The 21,199-nt window shown below is 44.3% G+C and overlaps 1 long non-coding RNA gene across 2 annotated transcripts in view; it reads left to right on the top strand.

The window, feature by feature from the left end:
• Window positions 1-21,199, top strand: part of LOC134944979 (uncharacterized) — a 296,170-nt gene that overhangs the window by 239,489 nt on the left and 35,482 nt on the right. Inside the window, exon 2 of one of the 2 annotated variants that reach the window (XR_010182007.1) lies at window positions 19,779-19,856. The exons of the other annotated variant lie outside the window; for it this stretch is intronic. This is a non-coding gene — a long non-coding RNA (uncharacterized LOC134944979). The remainder of the gene's footprint in view (window positions 1-19,778; window positions 19,857-21,199) is intronic. 2 annotated transcript variants of the gene reach the window in all.

The following is a 21,199-nucleotide window of genomic DNA, read 5'->3' as shown; positions in this document are numbered from 1 at the left end:
AAAACATAAAAACAGCTAAAATCACAGAATTTGGGGGTAATTTTGCTCCTACAGTATTATTAACCTCAATAAGATTCATTTCCACTCATTTCCAGTCTATTCTGAACACCTCACAATATTGTTTTTAGGCCTAAAGGTTGCACCGAGGTGGCTGTATGACTAAGCTAAGCAACACAAGTGTGCAGCACAAACACCTGGCCAATCTAGGGGTGGCACTGTAGTGGCAGACAGGATGGCAGATTTTAAAAAATAGGCCCCAAACAGCACATGATGCAAAGTAGAAAAAGAGGGGCAATGAGGTAGCTGGATGGCCAAGCTAAGCGACACAAGTGTGTGGCACAAACACCTGGCCCATCTAGGGGTGGCACTGCAGTGGCAGACAGGATGGCAGATTTAAAAAAATAGGCCCCAAACAGCACATGATGCAACAAAGAAAAAGAGGTGCAATGAGGTAGCTGGATGACTAAGCTAAGCGACACAAGTGCGCGGCACAAACACCTGGCCCATCTAGGAGTGGCACTGCAGTGGCAGACAGGATGGCAGATTTAAAAACTAGTCGCCAAACAGCACATGATGCAAAGAAGAAAAAGAGGTGCAATGAGGTAGCTGGATGGCCAAGCTAAGCGACACAAGTGTGCGGCACAAACACCTGGCCCATCTAGGGGTGGCACTGCAGTGGCATACAGGATGGCAGATTTAAAAAAAAAGGCCCCAAACAGCACATGATGCAACAAAGAAAAAGAGGCGCAATGAGGTACCTGGATGACTAAGCTAAGCGACACATGTGTGCGGCACAAACACCTGGCCCATCTAGGAGTGGCACTGCAGTGGCAGACAGGATGGCAGATTTAAAAACTAGTCCTCAAACCGCACATGATGCAAAGAAGAAAAAGAGGTGCAATGGGGTAGCTGGATGGCCAAGCTAAGCAACACAAGTGTGCGGCACAAACACCTGGCCCATCTAGGAGTGGCACTGGAGTTACAGACAGGATGGCACTTAAAAAAACTAGTTTCCAAACAGCACATGATGCAAAGAAAAAAGAGAGAGATGCAAGATGGAATTGTCCTTGGGCCCTCCCACCCACCCTTATGTTGTATAAACAGGACATGCACACTTTAACAAACCAGTCATTTCAGCAACAGGGTCTGCCACTTGACTGTGGCTGAAATGACAGGTTTGTTTGGGCCCCCACCAAAAAAGAAGCAAACAATCTCTCCTTGCACAAACTGGCTCTACAGAGGCAAGATGTCGACCTCATCCTCCGATTCCTCACCACTTTCACTGTGTACGTCCTCCTCCTCACAGAATATTAATTTGTCCCCACTGGAATCCACCATCACAGGTCCCTGTGTACTTTCTGGAGGCAATTGCTGGTAAAGGTCTTCCCGGAGGAATTTATAATTCATTTTGATGAACATCATCTTCTCCACATTTAGTGGAAGTAACCTCCTACACCGATCGCTGACAAGGTTACCAGCTGCACTAAACACTCTTTCGGTGTGCACATTGGAAGGGGGGGGGGGGGGCAACTTAGGTAAAATAAAGCCAGTTTGTGCAAGGGCATCCAAAATGCCTCTTTTTCCTGCTGTATACATACGGACTGTCTGACATGCCTACTTGGATGCTGTCACTCATATAATCCTCCACCATTCTTTCAATGGTGACAGAATCATATACAGTGACAGTAGACATGTCAGTAATCGTTGGCAGGTCCTTCAGTCCGGACCAGATGTCAGCTTTCGCTCCTGACTGCCCTGCATCACCACCAGCGGGTGGGCTAGGAAATCTTATCCTTTTCCTTGCAGCCCCAGTGGCGGGAGAACTTGAAGGATGAGCTGTTGACGGGTCACGTTCCGCTTGAGTTGACAGTTTACTAACCAGCAGGTCTTTGGACCTCTGCACAGTATTGTCTCCTGGAAACAGAGTAGACTTTAAACCTAGGATCGAGCACGGTGGGCAAAATGTAGTGCTCTGATTTCAACAGATTGACCACCCTTGAATCCTGGCAAAGCGAATGAAGTGCTCCATCCACAAGTCCCACATACTTTGCAGAATCGCTCCGTCTTAGCTCCTCCTTCAATTTATCCAGCTGCTTCTGCAAAAGCCTGATGAGGGGAATTACTTGACTCAAGCTGGCAGTGTCTAAACTGACTTCACGTGTGGCAAGTTCGAAGGGATGGAGAACCTTGCACAAGACGGAAATCATTCTCCACTGCGCTTGAGTCAGGTGCATTACCCCTCCTTTGCCTATATCGTAGGTGGATGTATAGGCTTGAATGGCCTTTTGCTGCTCCTCCATCCTCTGAAGCACATAGAGTGTTGAATTCCACCTCGTTACCACCTCTTGCTTCAGGTGATGGCAGGGCAGGTTCAGGAGTGTTTGCTGGCACTCCAGTCTTCGGCACGCAGTGGCTGAATGCCAAAATTTTCGGGCCACTGACAGCATCTCCTGCACACCCCTGTAATTTTTTACAATTCTGCTCCACCAAATTAGTTGTATGTGCAAAACATGGGACATGCTGGAATTTGCCCAGCTGTAATACACGCACAATATTGGTGGCATTGTCCGATATCACAAATCCCCAGTAGAGTCCAATTGGGGTAAGCCATTCTGCGATGATGTTCCCCAGTTTTCGTAAGAAGTTGTCAGCTGTGTGCCTCTTACAGAAAGTGTTGATACATAGCGTAACCTGCCTAGGAACGAGTTGGCGTTTGCGAGATGCTGCTACAGGTGCCGCTGCTGTTGTTGCTGCGGGAGGCCAAACATCTTACCCAGTGGGCTGTCACAGTCATATAGTCCTCATTCTGCCCTGTTCCACTTGTCCACATGTCCATGGTTAAGTGGACACTGGATGCAACCGCATTTTGTAGGACACAGAGGACTCTTTTTTTACGTCTGTGTACATTCTCGGTATCACCTGCCAAGAGAAGTGGAACCTAGATGGGATTTGATACCGGGGACACAGTACCTCAAACAATTCTCTAAGTCCCACTGAACTAATGGCGGATACCGGACGCACGTCTAACACCAACATAGCTGTCAAGGCATCAGTTATCCGCTTTGCAAAAGGATGACTGCTGTCATATTTCATCTTCCTCACACAGGACTGTTGGACAGTCAATTGCTTACTGGAAGTAGTACAAGTGGTCTTCCAACTTCCCCTCTGGAATGACGATCGACTTCCAGCAGAAACAAACAGCAGAGGCAGCAACAGCAGGCGTACCACTCAAGGATCCTCCGGAGGAATCCCGGTTAGGAGAGGACTCCTCAGTTTTGACAGTGACATGACCTGCAGGACTACTGACGTTCCTGACTGAGGAGGAAGCTGACGTTGAGGGAGTTGGTGGTGTGTCTTGCAGGAGCTTGGGTATAGGAGGAAAAAGGGATTTAGGTGTCACTGGCTTGCCTACGCTCTTACCCAAAGTTTCACAACTTGACACTGACTTATGATGAATGCGCTCCAGGTGACGCATAAGGGAGGATGTTCCTAGGTGGTTAACATCCTTACCCCTACTTATTACAGATTGACAGAGGCAATAGATGGCTTGACACCAGTAGTCCGGATTTGTGGAGAAATAATTCCACCCCGAAGAGGTGTTTTTTTTGGTAGTTTGCCCAGGCATCACAATGGGCTTCTTCATCCCACGGACAACAGGTGTCTCCCCCGATGCATGACTTATACAAACCACATCACCATCAGAATCCTCATTGTCAACTTCCTCCTCAGCGCTAGCAACACCCATATCCTCATCCTGGTATACTTCAACAGTGACATCTTCAATTTCAATATCAGTAACTGGACTGTGGGTGCTCCTTCCAATACTTGCAGGGGGCGTGCAAATGGTGGAAGGAGCCACCTCTTCCCGTCCAGTGTTGGAAAGATCAAGCATCGCAACTGCCGACACACTTGGACTCTCCTTGGGGATTTGTGATACCAAATCAGAACGCACAGTTCTTTTCTGTGCTTTTTCCAGCTTAACTCTTTTAATTTTTCTAGCGGGAGGATGAGGGCTTCTATCGCCATGTGAAGCTGAACCACTAGCCATTAACATAGGCCAGGGCCTCAGCCGTTCCTTGCCACTCCGTGTCGTAAATGGCATATTGGCAAGTTTGCGTTTCTCCTCAGACAATTTAAATTTCTTTTTTTGGGTCTTTTTACGGAACTTTGGCTTGTTGGATTTTACATGCCCTCTACTATCACATTGGACATCGTCCTTGGCAGGTGACGTTGATGGCATTTCATCATCTATGTCATGGATAGTGGCAGCAGCTTCAGCACTAGAAGTAAGTGGTTCTTGATCTTTCCCTATTTTATCCTCCAAATTTTTGTTCTCCATTATTTTTTGAGTGTTAAATAAGACAATGGCCCTCATTCCGAGTTGTTCGCTCGCAAGCTGCTTTTAGCAGCTTTGCACACGCTAAGCCGCCGCCTACTGGGAGTGAATCTTAGCATTGTAAAATTGCGAACGAAAGATTAGCAGAATTGCGAATAGACACTTCTTAGCAGTTTCTGAGTAGCTCCACACTTACTCGGCAACTGCGATCAGTTCAGTCAGTTTCGTTCCTGGTTTGACGTCACAAACACTCCCAGCGTTCGCCCAGACACTCCCCCGTTTCTTCAGACACTCCCGCGTTTTTCCCAGAAACAGTAGCGTTTTTTCACACACACCCATAAAACGGCCAGTTTCCGCCCAGAAACACCCACTTCCTGTCAATCACATTACGATCACCAGAACGAAGAAAAAACCTCGTAATGCTGTGAGTAAAATTCCTAACTGCATAGCAAATGTACTTGGCGCAGTCGCAGTGCGAACATTGCGCATGCGCAATTAGCGGAAAATCGCTGCGATGCGAACAAAATTACAGAGCGAACAACTCGGAATGACCACCAATATGTGGCACAGGAATTACTGGAATGACTGATGGCCAGGACACTACCACTGGTCTGATGCAGCACAACACAACAACACTGTAAGGGACTTGTTGTTGTTATTGTTATATGGCAGCAGTGAACATATAGCAGCAGCGTATACCACTGTGACTGCCTCGACACTGGAATGACTGATGGCCAGGACACTACCACTGGTCTAATGCAGGACAACACAGCACCACTGAAAGGGACTTATACAGCTACACAGGATATATGGCAGCAGAGGACACCACCACTGTGACTGGTCACTGGTCTGATGCACAAGAGACTTCCCCTGGTCTAATGCAGGACAACACAGCACCACTGAAAGGGACTTATACAGCTACACTGGATATATGGCAGCAGAGGACACCACCACTGTGACTGGTCACTGGACTGATTCTGAACAAGAGAGACACTACCCCTGGTCTGATGCAAGACAACGCAGCAAAAATGCAAGGGACTTATACAGCAGCCAGCAGCACTGGGGACATATAGCAGCAGAGGACACCAACACTGTGACGGGCTGGACTGATGCAGCACAATACACTGACTACACTGGACTGGACTGAGCAGCACAACACAGCACAAGACTCGCCACCCCATTTTCCCACCCACGCAGATACTGAGGACATGTCCTCTCAATACACTCTCCGAAACTGGAGTGAAAATGGCCGCGACGTGCGGCTTCTTATATGGAATCCAAATCCCGCGAGAATCCGACAGCGGGATGATGACGTTTTGCCTCATTTGGGTTTCCGAGTCAGGCGGGAAAACCTCAGCCTGACTCGGAACTGGGCTCAGAGTGTGAAGTCCGGTAGGGATCGGTTCTCTGAGAATTGAACCCGCTCATCTCTAATAACAATCATTTTAAATAAGAGCAACCAAATACTTGCACTGCAGCTCCTGCTTTCTGTCATGCACTACTTTTCATTTCTGCCACTGCTATGTGGCAATGTTTCATAGATGTGTTATAAACTGACGTGTGTTTGTGCCAATGCTCTGTTGCTTAGTAACCAGCCAGCCCACTGCAGCCTTTGTATGAAAACAATATTATGAGCTGTGAGGTAATCCTCCCGCTGTCGGATTCTTGTGGGTTTTGAATTCCATATAAGGCAATCGGTGATCGTGCTATTTTACTCCAGCTGTGGAGTTTGAATTGAACCGACATGTTTGTTCGGGTGTAGTATGGTATGCCGGCGGCCAGGCTCCCAGCGACCAGCATACCAGCACCAGGAGCCCGACAGCTGGCATACCGACACCGTGGCGAGCGCAAATGAGCTCCTTGCGGGCTCGCTGCGCTCACCACGCTGCGCTCACCACGCTGCGGGTACGGTGGCGCGCTACACGCGCCACGCTATTTATTCTCCCTCCAGGGGGGTCGTGGACCCCCACGAGGGAGAATATCTGTCGGTATGCTGGGTGTCGGGATTCCGGCGCCGGTATACTGTGCGCCGGGATCCCAACATTTGGCAACCTGAAGACCACCCATCCATTCTGTGTCCATCCATGGGTGCTCCAGAGGTGCTCTGTTGTACAGTTTTGTCCATCAAGGAGCTGGAGCTGCTAAAGGGGTACCTGTGTCCTCCAGGAGTACTCTCTCCATCCTTAAAGGGACGGCTGTATAATCATAAAGTGTACTATGATCATACACGTGTTGTGACACTGTAGATGGTCCTTGATTTGTTGTACATAAAGGGATCCTCTGACAATCTAGGGGTGCTTTGCACCAGTTAAAGCTAAATGTTAAATACTGTATATCATTAAGTCAGGGCATGTAAAATCAAAGAAGCTCTTTAATTTCACAGTGGTAAAGAAAAAACATCAAAAGGAAATTTAGCTGCAGAGAAACATGAAAGTGGCAAGGAAAGACTCAAGTCTTGGCATTTAAGTGGTGGTTCTGCAAATGTCAGTGAGGCATCTTTTTCTGCATATTATGATGATGCAAGGCCTTTTCACCCAGAGTCTAGAAGAGGTGTAAAAAAATAAAATAAACCCACTAAGGCAGTAGAACAAACTGTGCATTCAGATCTGTCACACACTCCTGAGGAACATTTAGAGGTGTCCACATCAGCTATGTTTGAGCCTGATATTTGAGGCCCCCACTGTCCTTCTAGAGAAGCCTGGGGAGCAGTACAAGTAAATATGGTTATGATGAGGGCATAATAGAAATTGAGAATTTGTGTGTGGAAGTGGAACAGGATGAGGGGGATGTGTGTGTACTACTATCTGACACTAAGGATGTTGATGATGATGATTGTGTAAATCAGCCACCAGTGGCTACATTTCTTGCTCATGATAAAAAGAAAGCCATTGTGATGCCTGGACATACGACCACAGAAATCACCTCTTGGGTGTAGGATTATTTTTACCTAAATCCTGACATTTGTGAAGGTATCTGCTTCATTTGTGAGGCCAAATTTATTAGAGGTAGGGCGTTAGCCATCTTGGCAACTCCTCCATGCTACGTCATTTGCAGCAAGATTATTGTACAAGATTATACTTTAATTAACACCCTCATCATTAACTTCCTCATTACTGGTCATAGGTAGTCCTTCCAAAAAATTGTTTTTGTGGGGGGACCAAACAAACCAAGCACGTCAGCCCCCAAATTTTCAGTTCCTGTCACTGAAGTGTTGGTTTGTTTAACTTTGCATGTCCTTTTTAATATCTATCATGGGGAGGGTACGAAGGCAATTCCATTTTGCACCATTTTTTTTCTGCCACTGTTGTATGGCAATGTTTCATAGATATGCTATAAACTGCTGTGTGTTTGTGCCACAGCTCTGTTGCTTAGTGACCAGCCAACTTGAGGCAATCTAAACTGGATGAAAACAATATTTTTATGATTTTTTTGCAAAAATACAGATCCAAAACCAAATCACACAAGGGCGATGTTGGCAAAACCAAATACAAAATCCAAAACATGAGGGAGTTACAGGTCCAACACCAAAACCAAAACATGGGAGTCTCTAATAATAACATTTTAGGAACAAAACAGGCACAAATTATGTGATTTTAGCTTTTTTGTTAATTTTTGGAACTCCAAATCCAAAATCAGTCACAGCCGATGAATTTGACAAAAACCAAAACCAGCAAAAATGGTGTGGGGCACATATCCAGGGCTGGATTAACAATGGGGCAGATGGAGCTGCAGCTCCAGGCCCGTCCATACAAACAGGCCCACAGGATCCCCCTGCAGTGTTGTGCAGCCAGTGGTGACAGGAGGAGTATTTTCCTCCTGTCACCACCATCAGCAACAGCCCACTCATCTCCTGGCCCCTCCCCTCCCTATCCCTCACCTCCTCCTCACCCAGGCTCTCACCGCCCACGATCAGCAGAGGTTCCATACCCACTGGGCAGTCTGAAGCTCCACCCCCTGTTCACCCAAAACTCTGCCCATTTGTCTGAAGCTCTGACCCTCAGTCAGATGAAGCCCATTCACTGCCCCCACCATTCCTCAGCATCTGATTTTAGTTGGCAGGAAGGCAGTAAATGTAGAAGTCAGAGCTGCTGTGAGTGGATCACTGAAGTCTGAGCTGCCCAGCATAGGAGGAAATGCAGCTGGCGCTAGATGTTTGGAGGAAACAGCAGGCATGCCCAAAGAACCTTCCCACAGGTCAGTTTAAAGTGTGGTCCATGCCCTGTATTTGTGTGTATCAGTTTCAAGACAGGTCATCAGTGTGCCTTGGGCAGCCACCCCATCAGCGACACTAAATCTGTGCCCCATGGGGATGGTGGGCAAGTGCTTCTTTACCGTATATCTAGGGTGCACGGGTTGCAGCGGAAGGTGAGTATGGCTGGCTCCACACTACCCTTATTAAAAGGGTATGTAGTTATGTGACCGGCGGTCAGAGACCAACAGTCACATTACTGATGGCTACATCCCACACCCTCTAAAACCCGACAGTTGGCATGTCGACTAGCAGGGACTTTTCCCACTCGTGGGTGTCCATGGCACCCATAGAGTGAGAATAAAACCTGTGGCGGGTGCAGCAAGCCCGCAAGGGACTTGTTGCACTCGCCCCCCCACCCACATGCCGCTGCAGGGATCCCCCGGTCGGTATGCTGACCGCCGGGAACCCCAGCGGTGGTAAAGCATACCCAACCCATTAAAAGCACTGGTGTATATATACAGTGTGTGTATATTGAGAGATATATACAGTTAATATGTGTGTATTATTTTGGGCCCCATTTAATGACAAAAATTAACAGCTGCATTTTTGTTTTTTTATCACTGTGATATAGACGAAATGCAGCTAGTATTCAGCAATAGTTAACTGTCCTATGAGGTCCGGTGCAGTCTCTCCCCTCAGTGGTGTCCTCCGTTCGGCTGGCAGCTTAATGCTGCTGGTGATGGGCTTCTGTGTCATGTGCATGCGCGACCTTCAATCTGCACATATACATGAGAGTTTCACCCGGCGGGTACCCGGCAATGCCCGGAAGGCTTAGCTGAAGCAAGCAAGGCAGCGCTGGGTCCCCATTGCTGACATCTATAGTTAGCGAGACCGGTACAGGGGCAAACAGCGGTAAACTTAGTCTACCGCTGTTTGCTGAATACTGAAAGAATGACATAACACCTTTAGCGAGTGCTAAAGGAGTTATGCATCGTTGATAAATAGGGCCTCTAAAATGTGTATGAATATGTGTGTGTGTGTGTGTGTATATATATATATATATATATATATACAGACCAAAACTGGACCCTTCAGAGTTTTTCAACACTGCTTGCATAAGCTTCCATGGGGCGGGTGGCACTCAGAGACTTGGACATCAGATAAGTGAACAGGCCCCGCAGGGCAACCTTTTATTGTGACGTTTCGGGGATTCTCCCCTTCCTCAGACAAGGATAACAGATCAGAATGAGACTGTAGGAAGACTGAGACTAATTAGTTGTCTGAGGAAGGGGAGAATCCCCGAAACGTCACAATAAAAGGTTGCCCTGCGGGGCCTGTTCACTTATCTGATGTCCAAGTCTATGAGTGCCGCCCGCCCCATTGAAGCATATATATATATATATATATATATATTTATATATGTGTATGTAACCTCATCTGCGCTGTGATGTCACACCCCACTGCACCCACTGAGACAATGTCAGCACACAGAGGCAGAGCTGAGATTGAGGTAAATAATCTGATTTTTAGTTTTTTTATTATCAATTATAATGTGTGGAGTCTGGAGGGTATATTTACAGTATGTATTTATATGTTTGTTGCATTTCTCATATGTTTGTGTATATATGTATGCTGGGGCATAGTGGATGGTTGGGGTATGAGGACAGTGTTGCTGGGACTGCCGTGATGAATGAAGGGTGATGATGATCAATAATCATCACTCCTCTGCTGTGCCGTGGACCGAGGTTGATCCTGCCTTGGCTCCACTTAACTATAGCACTGCCGATTCAATTGTTTTTCTCACTGGCAGCCACTAGTCGGCGCCCACAAGAACAATTCAAATGTTGCTCCATTCAGGCACGATCGGCTGTCGGTGCTGACATTCAAATCTACCTATCCTCCCCTGATTTGTCACCATCTGTATTGGGCCGTGTCACTAAATGCCTTTCTGCCATTTCATCTTGGATGACATCTCACCACCTCAAACTTAATATTTCCAAAACAGAATTAATTATATTTCCACCGGCCAATAGTAGTTTCCAACCTGATATCTCTATCACTGTTGAGAACTCAGCAATCATCCCTACCCCACAAGCTCGCTGCCTAGGTGTCATTCTTGACTCTGAACTGACCTTTGTTCCCCACATTCAATCTGTCTCAAGATCATGTTACATACATCTAAGAAACATAACCAAAATACAACCATATCTTACTCAAGACACAGCAAAAACTCTAATCCATGCTCTCATTATCTCCCGCACTGATTATTGTAATAGTCCCCTGACCGGTCTTCCCAAACATAGGCTCTCACCACTACAATCCATTTTGAATGCAGCTGCGAGGCTAATCTTCCTCGCTAGACGTTCATCGTCTGCAGATCCGCTCTGTCAGTCCCTCCATTGGTTACCGGTATTCTACCGTATTAAATATAAAATACTTTTACTGACATACAAGGCTATTAACCAAACTGCACCAACATACATCTCTTCACTCATCTCAAAATATCTCCCTACCCGACCTCTCCGCTCTGCACAAGATCTGCGTCTCTCATCCACACGCATTACTTGTTCACACTCAAAATTACAGGACTCTATCCGGGCTTCACCCACTCTGTGGAATGCCCTCCCACGCACAATAAGACTCGCCTCTAGTCTCCAAACCTTTAAACGTTCCCTGAAAACTCACCTCTTCAGACAAGCCTATCAAATTCCAGACCCACCCACATAACCTTCAGTGCTCCCCTATCTAATTACACCCTCTCTGTACAGTATACATAACATCACATATTTTGTCTTTCTTTACTCTCACACCCTCCTGACACTTGGCCAACATTGCGGGGTATCATCATACAACCCATTAAGAACCTAGCAATCTGGCGGACCATTATGCAATAGATAGCATCTATCCTTGTGTATCTATGCCTATTTCCCTGTTTTATATGTGACGTCTTCGTATTGTATGGAGGTCACTGGGATGCTTGGTGCATAATGTGATGGGCACTACGATGCACTCTGTTTTATCAGGGGCCACTGATACTCTATCTATAAGATGAATATCGCTGTAATGCGCTCTGTATTATATGGCATTCACTGCAATGCTCTTTGTATTATATGGCTACAACTGCAATGCTCTCTGTATTATATGGCATCACTGCAATAATCTCTGCATTGTTAATTTAATTAATTTACTGCAGTGGCTATGTGTGCGGGACAAACACTAACAGAAACCCATAGCACAGCCCACACCCCCTATATAGACTACTTCCCCACATCACTAGTCATACAGCCATAGCGCTTGTCACGCCCCCTGCAGCAGCACACAATAGGCCCTTCCTGATTTTCAGCTCCAGTCCCATGTGGACCTTAATCTGGCACTGCACATATCTAGTTTGTATGCTGCTGCCTGACAGGAGGTGTGCCGTCGAAGCTTCACCTCTTTCTGTATCCTTTCAGCTATTATAGATGTGGCGGTTTCTTTTTTAAGGTGCTCTGGTTAAAAATAACTTTTTCCATGGTCTTTCATGGTGCCTTCTGAGTTTCAGAGTTGGTTACCTCATCCAAGCGAGTGGATGTAACTATGCTCCATTGGGGAGTCATCGTCGGAGAAAGATATTTGCAATGCAGACTGTAGTGTTCCGGATTAACAAAGTGTCACAATCCTGTCTAAATTTCTCATGTTTTGTGTCTTACCTCTGCCATATCTCCTTCAGTTCAGCATACAAGCTGCAGTCTGTGTTACTCACTGCTGAAAACTCCCGATTATTCACCTGTGTACAGCAGCTGGTCTTTCTGCTCATTGTGCTCAGTTGTCAGTGAAGTCTATACATGCTGCCCCTGTACATCACTTTCAGCATCCTATGTATAATTCTAGTGTGATCCTCCATAGTTCTCCACTTACTGGTGTTTGGGCCTAAACCAAAGTTCCCTCCAAAACCAGTCACGGACATCGCCATCTTGGCTCCAGTCAGCTAATGACCAATCCTATCCAGTCTGGTGCTCAGCTGACATTTACAGCCAATCCTGCTTTACTGGGCCAAGATTGCCAGTTCCATAAGTCACACAGATCTGTGTGTGAACATTGTAGCTGTGCTTCCTTGCTGAACCAGTCTGCTCCTGAGGACCCCTCCCATGACCTAGTCTCCTCCAGTGCTAAATCTTGGATCAGAATTTACCCAGTGTATTTTCCAGACTATCGGTGCAAGTCCTATATTCCAGAGCATTGGTGCAAGTCCGATATTCCAAAACTATTGGTGCAAGTCTGATATTCTGACCTCACCAGTGTCTTTATCCCATTTCCATCCTAGTCAGATCTTAAGTTCAGTTCCAATCTCACGGAGAGACATAGGGAATTTCTGTTGGACTCTATCTCATTCATTCTTCAGCACAATTTTTTTCTTTTTTCGGACACATTTTTCTTACAAGTCATGGGGACGGCCATGGGGACCAGGTTCGCGCCGAGTTACGCGAACCTCTACATGGGCATGGTCGAAGACCGGCTGGTGTGGGGGGGAGAGTTCTCGGGGAACCTGGTCCTCTATGGCCGCTACATTGACGATCTGTTTTTCATTTGGGATGGGGACTTTATCACTGCTCAGAGTTTTGTTTCTTATCTCAACACCAACACATTTAATTTGCAGTTCACTCATATTTATCACCCATCCGAGATTACCTTCCTTGATGTGACCCTAGAAATAAATGGAGATTGTATTCAGACCTCCAATTATACTAAGGAGGTAGGAAGTGGGACTTATTTGCACTTTAATAGTTCCCACTATATGCCTTGGAAATTGAATATCCCAAAAGGACAGTTCATGCGTATTAGACGCAATTGTTCGTCAATAAGTCTCTTTGAGTCACAAGCAACAGTTATGTGGGAAACTTTTAGGGCTCGGGGCTACCCTGAATCATTACTAAAGAAAGCATACAATGAGGTTCTGTTAATGGACCGAAGTGAGATGTTAAGACCTAAATTAAAACAAGAATCCATCAGTAATGAGAGGGACTTATCGTTCATCTCCACTTTCAATAATCAATCGGGGGAGATTAAACGTATTATTAAGAGAAACTATAACGTTTTGAGATATGATATGGTTTTGAAAGACTGTATCCCCATTGACCCGAAATTCACGTTTAAGAAAAATAAATCCCTTAAAACTTTACTTGCCCCCAGTTTCTTGAAAACCGTAAGAAAACACGAAGAGGGAACTGAAGGTCAATCTTGGTTACCAATTAAACAAAAAGGATTTTTCAAGTGTGGCAAAATGAGGTGTACCACTTGTCAACATACAATAAATAAAACTTTAAAGTTACCACAAGAATGGGTACAAAAATACCACACTATTGCAAGTTTCATTAATTGTGACTCCAGTTGGGTTATTTATCTCTTGATATGTGGTTGTAATTTGAAATATGTGGGGAGAACCACCCGGCCATTAAAAATAAGATTTATGGAGCATAGGAGGAATGTAATCAATAAAGCGACCAACCATAGTGTACCCAGGCATTTTAATAAACATCATGAGGGCAACCCAGCTTCACTAAAAATTATTGGACTGGAACATATTCCAATAACGAAAAGAGGTGGGGATAGATTTGCCAGGCTCTGTAAGCAAGAGATTTATTGGACTTTCCAATTAAACACACTGCATCCACAGGGTCTGAGTGAGGCCTTAGAACTCAATGCAATTCTTGATTGAGTTCACTAGTCTCTGCTATACCTCTGATGATATGGTGGAACCAATATTTAGAATTAATACACTTCCACCTATGTTTAAACTAGCGCCTCTTCAAATTTGATAGTGAAATCGGGGACTGGATTTAGGGGTTCTATATGAGTCTTTCTGGACCTGGCTATAAGTTTGAATGAGCAGCTAATGTTTTTTATTTTTGACAAAGATTGCCTCTTTGATCTGGTTAGGACACACATTATGTCTAATTGATCCTGTTGCTATAGAAACCGTCACTTCCGGTGACTATATTGTTTAAGAATTTTTCCACCTAAAGTACTTATGGAATTCTCTTACAAAATGATGAATACCACCAATCAGTGAAGCCCGTGAATTAACGACCTTGTAAATAAAGAAAACGGGACACTTCCGATATGCGAAATAAATGTGTGATTGTGATTAACAAAATACACTAAGATGCACCGGCCTGTCGCTATAGCAACAGGTTATTTCCGGAAATTGTATACGTAGCCAAGAGTTTCTCGATCGATGTTCCTGTTTCCTGCTCTGTCACTTAGCAACCGGCCGCACAGGAAGTGAAGGCCCCGTAACTACGAGAACGATTCACTTCCGGGGTTTTAGACCTGTATGAATCATTAGTGAGGCGGGAGTAGGGGAGTGACAGATGGCTGCTCCTATAAACAGACAGACATACAGGAAGTTGTCGTGAGCAGCGTCACGTGATCGGCAAAACGATCACATGACCAGGAATAGGGAATTAATTTATTTTACAATTTAGTCCTTTTTAAGGGATTTATGATTAATTTTAGGAATGTCTATTTATGAAGGTTCTTATTTAGTAATCTCTGCTGTTTCTGCTTTCTGAAAACTTGAAATTTTAATGTTTGATCATAATTGATGATTTATGTTAATTGACTGATGACATCATTTCCCCTATAAAAAAGGGGTAAAATCTGAACACTCATTACCCTCTGAGAAAGCTGCCTGGAGGGGCGAAACGCGTCAGGGAACACTGCTCTTGACCATTGGATGTCATCAAACTCAGCTCTATTGGACCTTAGATCCAGGACATACCCATCTGTATGCAATTGGTGAACCAGGATCCCGATCCCAGCCTTGGTCTTTTAAACAATTTCTTCAGGATTCATCTTTCAATGGAACACAGCGCGTTGGACATGAAAGTGTCAACTTAAAAGGACTGTGAACCAGAATCCGTTTCCACAAGTGAAGACCCGGATCAGGATCCACGCATTGGAACACTTGATGGGTAATTGATTATTGGTCCCGGCACAAATCAGTTATCACGTCCAATTATTATTATATGGACCGTAGACTGTTTTAATAAGGTCATCACTGACGTATTTAGTTCACATCCATGAATTGGTCTATGAGCGTTTTTCATCTTTTATATGAATTTTATTGATACATATTATATCAGTCTGTTTTAAATTAATAAATTTGTATATTATTAGTACCAGTTGTGTTAGCGCTGTAATCCATTCCTTTTCAGTTAAAATCCAACATTATCAATATCATCATTCCGGTTCCAGCCTAGTCAGCACTTCAGTTCGATCCCAGTCCGATATTAACTGTATCAGCTACCCAGTCTCCAACTGGTTCTGAGACAGCATTGGATACAAAAATATACCAGAACTTGATACTAAGTAGGGTCTGTTAGATCTCGTTTCCCTCCAAGGACTTTCAAGTTGGCCAGGTTACACTTTCCAAACAGTAATCGTTAGTCAGTCTGATTGTTGAATTACTAGTTTATGGGTCTTAGTTGTACAATTTTTTTGTTTGTCTATGCTGTTGTCTGTTGTCTTATTTGTTTGTCTTCTCCTGCCTTTCCTATTTGTGGATAAACTACTGCAGTCTTGAAGGACCTAATTCAGATGATTTGCTTTATGTTCTATGATTGTTTGTGCCTCAGCAGGTTTTTACATTTTTACCCTTTGCCAAGTTGATTTGTGTTTTCCTTGGACACCCTACCTCCTTGACTTTTACTTTTGGTTCTTTGTGTTGCATCTATTTGGCACTGAAGCTTGTCTTTTAAGTCAGCTAGGTTCTTATATGTTTTTTGAACAGCTAGGTTCATGGCTTCAAAAAAAGGGGTTGTATCCAAAGATATTCAGGCGCTATGAAATTAACTGCCCTGCTAAGCAGCAGCCAATATGTAAAGGGAAGTCACTCCCAATATACAGCAACACAACAAGAAAAAGAGTTGGAGGCTGCGCTCGAGAGGAAATAACAATTAATTACAATAATATGTCAATTTTAAAACGAAAAAAACAATTTATTAAAAACAGTATCCTATGTAGTGATTTATATGCCACATGAATTCATGTAAATTTAAAAAGGAATGGTTTACCCGATATATTGGGTCAGGACATATAGCGTATTGCAGTGTATAGAGTCCGTTCCAAATGGTGCCCTTAAATGAAGTCCCATATAGGTCCAATTTGAGGAGTCTTTCATAGAATAACAGAGTCCATGGTTTCTCCCATACACCGCTAGAGGATTATATAGCGTGTCCCATGTGTAGATGAACCTCATGCAATGCGGTGATTAGGTGGTATCTGTTAGGCGCCGGGGTCCGCTCGGCCGTGCGGCCGGGCGCCTAGCAACCAGGGACGCCATGCGCGTTCAGCCGCCGGCTCCCTGGCAACGCTAAGACGCCGGGCGCACGGAGCCGCTCTGACCTTAGCAACGGGGACGCCACGTTCAGCCGCGTTCCCCGTTGCTGGGTCTATTCTCATTACCCTGATTATGTGCTGGCCGTGCAGCATGCAAGCTGCACGGCATTTCTATTTGATTGTCCTGTCCGGATCCTGATTGGAGGGTGCCTGAATAAAGGCACCCTCAAGACTTCTTACAGACGCCGGTGATAGCTTCCTGTTTGCCTGTGTCTGCTGCAGAGAGTTCCCAGTCCCGGTCTTTTCGGTTGTTCCTGTCCTCAGAGATCCTGTACTCGGAAGTTACCATCTGTTCCTGGAGTCTGACCGAGCACCTTTAACATCTGGTGGTGTTCGTGAGTCGCGGCGCAGCCGTGTGTTGCGGCTTGTCCGCTTCTGTTTATTATTTTGTTTAATTGTGTTCTGGAGCTTTGCGGAGGATTCCGCTTCCACAGATCCACTCTGGTGTCCGGCGGTGCCGGATAGGAGTGTCGGATCAGTGGATCCTTGGTTGTCCTTTTTCCTGGCGGCTAGTCCGCACATACCTTTTGATTTAGTTAGTTAGCTTGTAACCCCTGGCCTGGTTGCTTAGTCAGAGGGCCCATTGTTATCACCCTGTCTCGGACTTCCCCTTGTCTCCCATTAAGACCTGCGGGGGCATCGGGGTTGGGCAGACATAATCCGCCCTTCGAACGCGGCTGCCATGGGCTCAAGCAACCATAGTCTCGCAGGGGATTTCTGATAACACGGGCGAGACAACGGAGTTAGGGCGCCAGGGGTTACTAGGCTATCCAGCTCCCACAACCAGCTTATTTTCCTGTACTCAGATCCCTGCCATAAGATCTCCTCCGGTCTGGAGTACAGGAATCATAACAGTATCTCTCTGTGGCTCCTCTGGACAACAAGTAGGTAGCAAGGGCTGGTTCGGATCCAAATGAAAATTGTCCTGTTCCAATTGGTGTCAACTGACGCATTTCTCTGCATAAGGCTTGCAGCTTTTTCAAATGTACTTAAATTTTCATGAATTCATGTGGCATATAAATCACTATATAGGATACTGTTTTTAATAAATTGTTTTTTCATTTTAAAATTTACATATTATTGTAATTAATTGTTCTTTCCTCTCGAGCGCAGCCTCCCCCTCTTTTTCTTGTTAGGTTCATGGCTTTATATGGAGCTTTTTCAGGCTCAGATTGTGTCAGGTGGAAAGGTGTTAAATGTATCTTGTGGCATGTTTTTAGGCTCAAGATTTTAGACCAAGCTAAGTATTTTAGTTTGCCATTAGTCATTCCTTTGATTTGCAACGACATTGGCAAACAGATGGCTTTGGGTTGAGGTACTCTACAGTGGATTAAATAGCGTGTATTTCATCAGCACAGCCATCTTGTAAGATTGTTTGGTCATTCATTGTTCCTAGATTGGAATGGTGGCAAGTGTTGAATTGTTAAGTTATTGATGAGGATAGTGAAAAATAGGTGAACTCTGCTGTAGAAAAAATTGTGTTGGCCGATGACGGTGGTATTGTTAGACATTCCAAAAATTAAGTTTCGGCATTTTAATTTGTACAGTATAGGCCATTTGAGGTGCAATTGACTTGAGAGGATCTTTGTCTATTCTTTGAGGATCTTTTTTGTGCTGTTATTTTGGTACATTAGTGTTATGGGGTCAATATAATTAATCTGCTATTAGATCCTTGCTTTGATGGGAAAGAAGAGTAGGGCAACATTTTTGGTGCACAATTTGTATTATATTTTAGTTTCAGTGACTGGTTATGTCACTGTACCACCTGATGAGAGCAGCGTCATCACAATACCAGGTGGGTAGTCAAGATAGAAGGTTAGAGTGGATATCTTTTGTTGTATTTGGTTTATTGTTTTTTCTTTCTTATACACCTAGGGCAGTTTCCGCTTGCATTGCTTGCTATTATTAACTATACACACAGATTTGCAGTATATTAGCGCCTAAAGCAAAAGTATTTCTGTATCATTTACATATATGATATTAATACTGCCATGCAGCTGCTACTGTGTACACTATAGTAAAAACCAAGCATGGGCATATTTCTTTTCTGTTTTATTTCAAAATATTACCTAGTGCTGTCATGGCTGCTTTGAATCAAGGCTATAAAGGCCTAGTTAGGGGTTCAATATGTACTAGCGGTGGACAAGATGCCTGCTGTCCATATCACGACATCGGCATCCCGCCCGCCAGATTGCTGGCACCGGGGCTAGCCCTTTGCAGGCTTAGTGGCTCGCGTCCCACTCTATGGGTGTGATGGACGAGTGGGAATAGCACCGGGATTCTGGCTGGCGGCATTGTCAGCTGTTGTGATTTTGTCAGCGGTATCCTGAACAATGGGATTCCAACCGCCGGCAAATTGACTGCATCCCCTAGTTAGGTGTGGCTCACAAGCCAGCCCTTGTATAGATGATACCCTCCTTACCTGAGAGGTAAGTGCATTTACGGTAGCTGCAATTTAATGGTGTGTTGGGGATATATGCTGGTGTGGGGACATGTATAGAAATTGGGTACCTTGACAAGGGACTGCAAGCTAAATGTTTTGATCAAAATATGAACAAAATATGAAAAGAAAAACAATCTTCGCCACTTTAGCATGTGCTTCCCTTCATCACAGCCAGCTAGAAATGGATGGGGGCTTCCGGAATTTATGGTCACATGACAACAAAAATTTACAGTTGCCTAGATACAGGGTGTTGGTCGACTTATACACTGGCTCATCTTACCCCACTGTCCCCTACATGGAAAAGTCTGTTAAATTAATAAAAAATCATCCAAAAAATACACATTTTTAGAGATTTTAAAATATTTTTTTCATTGTTTAAATATTCTATACATTCATCTTTTAAAAATATATTTTATTTTAAATTGTAGGATATCACTTCTGGATCACACATGTGCACAGGCATTGACTGAAGTTAGCCCTTATCACTCTGGACCAGTATCAACAAGGTAGATTTTATAAGAACATTTGTCAATTAGACAATTTTTTCTCTTCTGACGGCGATCAAAAAAATAAATTCTCCCTTATTGATCCTTTTTGATTTATAGGCCCCTTAGTCCCATTAAGATAGAATACCTGGCTATTATATTTCATCCAAAAAACTAAAAGATATGCAATTATCTCTAGCCTATGTAATATGATTTATTTTAGTATAAAGTATGTGCTGTAAATCTTTCATGGTTCTTTCTGACACTCATAAACTTTTAATGCAACTTCTGATGCACCAAGACATGATATGTATCTTTTAAAAGGCTGTTAAAAGTTTATCAGACTTTACAGAGAGTGACAGCTAAGCCCTTCTCTCTTTCCATCTATCACTATCTGAATCCCTGTGCTCTAATTCCTGAGAGGAGAGCACAGCAGTCAAGAGGTTGATTGAGGGAATGGCATTAAGTATTGAAAGGGAGAAGCTATGGGTTATTGGCATAGAAAAGGCCAACATGGCATTCTGAAGACTCTAGCAAATTCACTGACCCAAAAAAACTTAGACTCTCAGTTACAAATCCTTTAATTGCTTAATGCTGACAAATGGTATTATGGGCTGATCCAGTGATACATTGTCATACATAACAAGTCACCAAAGAGGTTAATGTGAGAACAGTCAGTAGAGAGATTATTAGTTACTGCTTTGTTCCAGCGTGAAGTGTGCACTAAGTGTGCCCTTGTGTAGGTTTCCACCCTCATCAAAGAACAGTACATTTAATAAATTGTGTAACTGTGCTTGCTGCAGGAAAGTGTGATCACAGCAACAAGATGGGGAAAGCTTTCCATAAGTTCTGTAAAAAGTTTATGGAAGAAATATTAAAATGTGTTTTTTACGTATTGGCTACAAAGTTCAAGAGCTTTTCATTAAAGTGAACCTGTCACCTCATGTTTATTGTTTCCATGGAATGCCCTTGGAACATTTTGTCCCTAGAAATGTCATGTTTTACCAATAATGTCTATCTGCCAAGTATTGTACAATGTCTGTTATCATGTACACTGAAAGCAATTCTCGCCATCTACAGATCTGTCCTCATACATCTAGCCTCAATGCGCCATGCAGCACTAGATGTCCGGCATGAGTGAGCCACCAGGTCCTGTGCAACTCTGCTAATGTCAGGTGTTTTGAGGTTTGTTTGTTTTTTGCATAAAAAAATGCATCTTAGTCACAACACAATGATTCAGAGACTCAGTCGCACACAGATATACAAGTGTCATATATCAAATTACTCAGCACAGCTTCCTTGTGCATCCCAGTCACACTGCGTTGTGACTAAGATAAATTTTCTGCAAAAAGATGCCCAACGAT

This window comes from Pseudophryne corroboree, chromosome 7 (genome assembly GCF_028390025.1).
Source record: "Pseudophryne corroboree isolate aPseCor3 chromosome 7, aPseCor3.hap2, whole genome shotgun sequence".
NCBI lineage: Eukaryota > Metazoa > Chordata > Amphibia > Anura > Myobatrachidae > Pseudophryne > Pseudophryne corroboree.
Note: the sequence above shows the minus strand (reverse complement) of the source record. Positions and strands in the feature narration are given on the sequence as shown.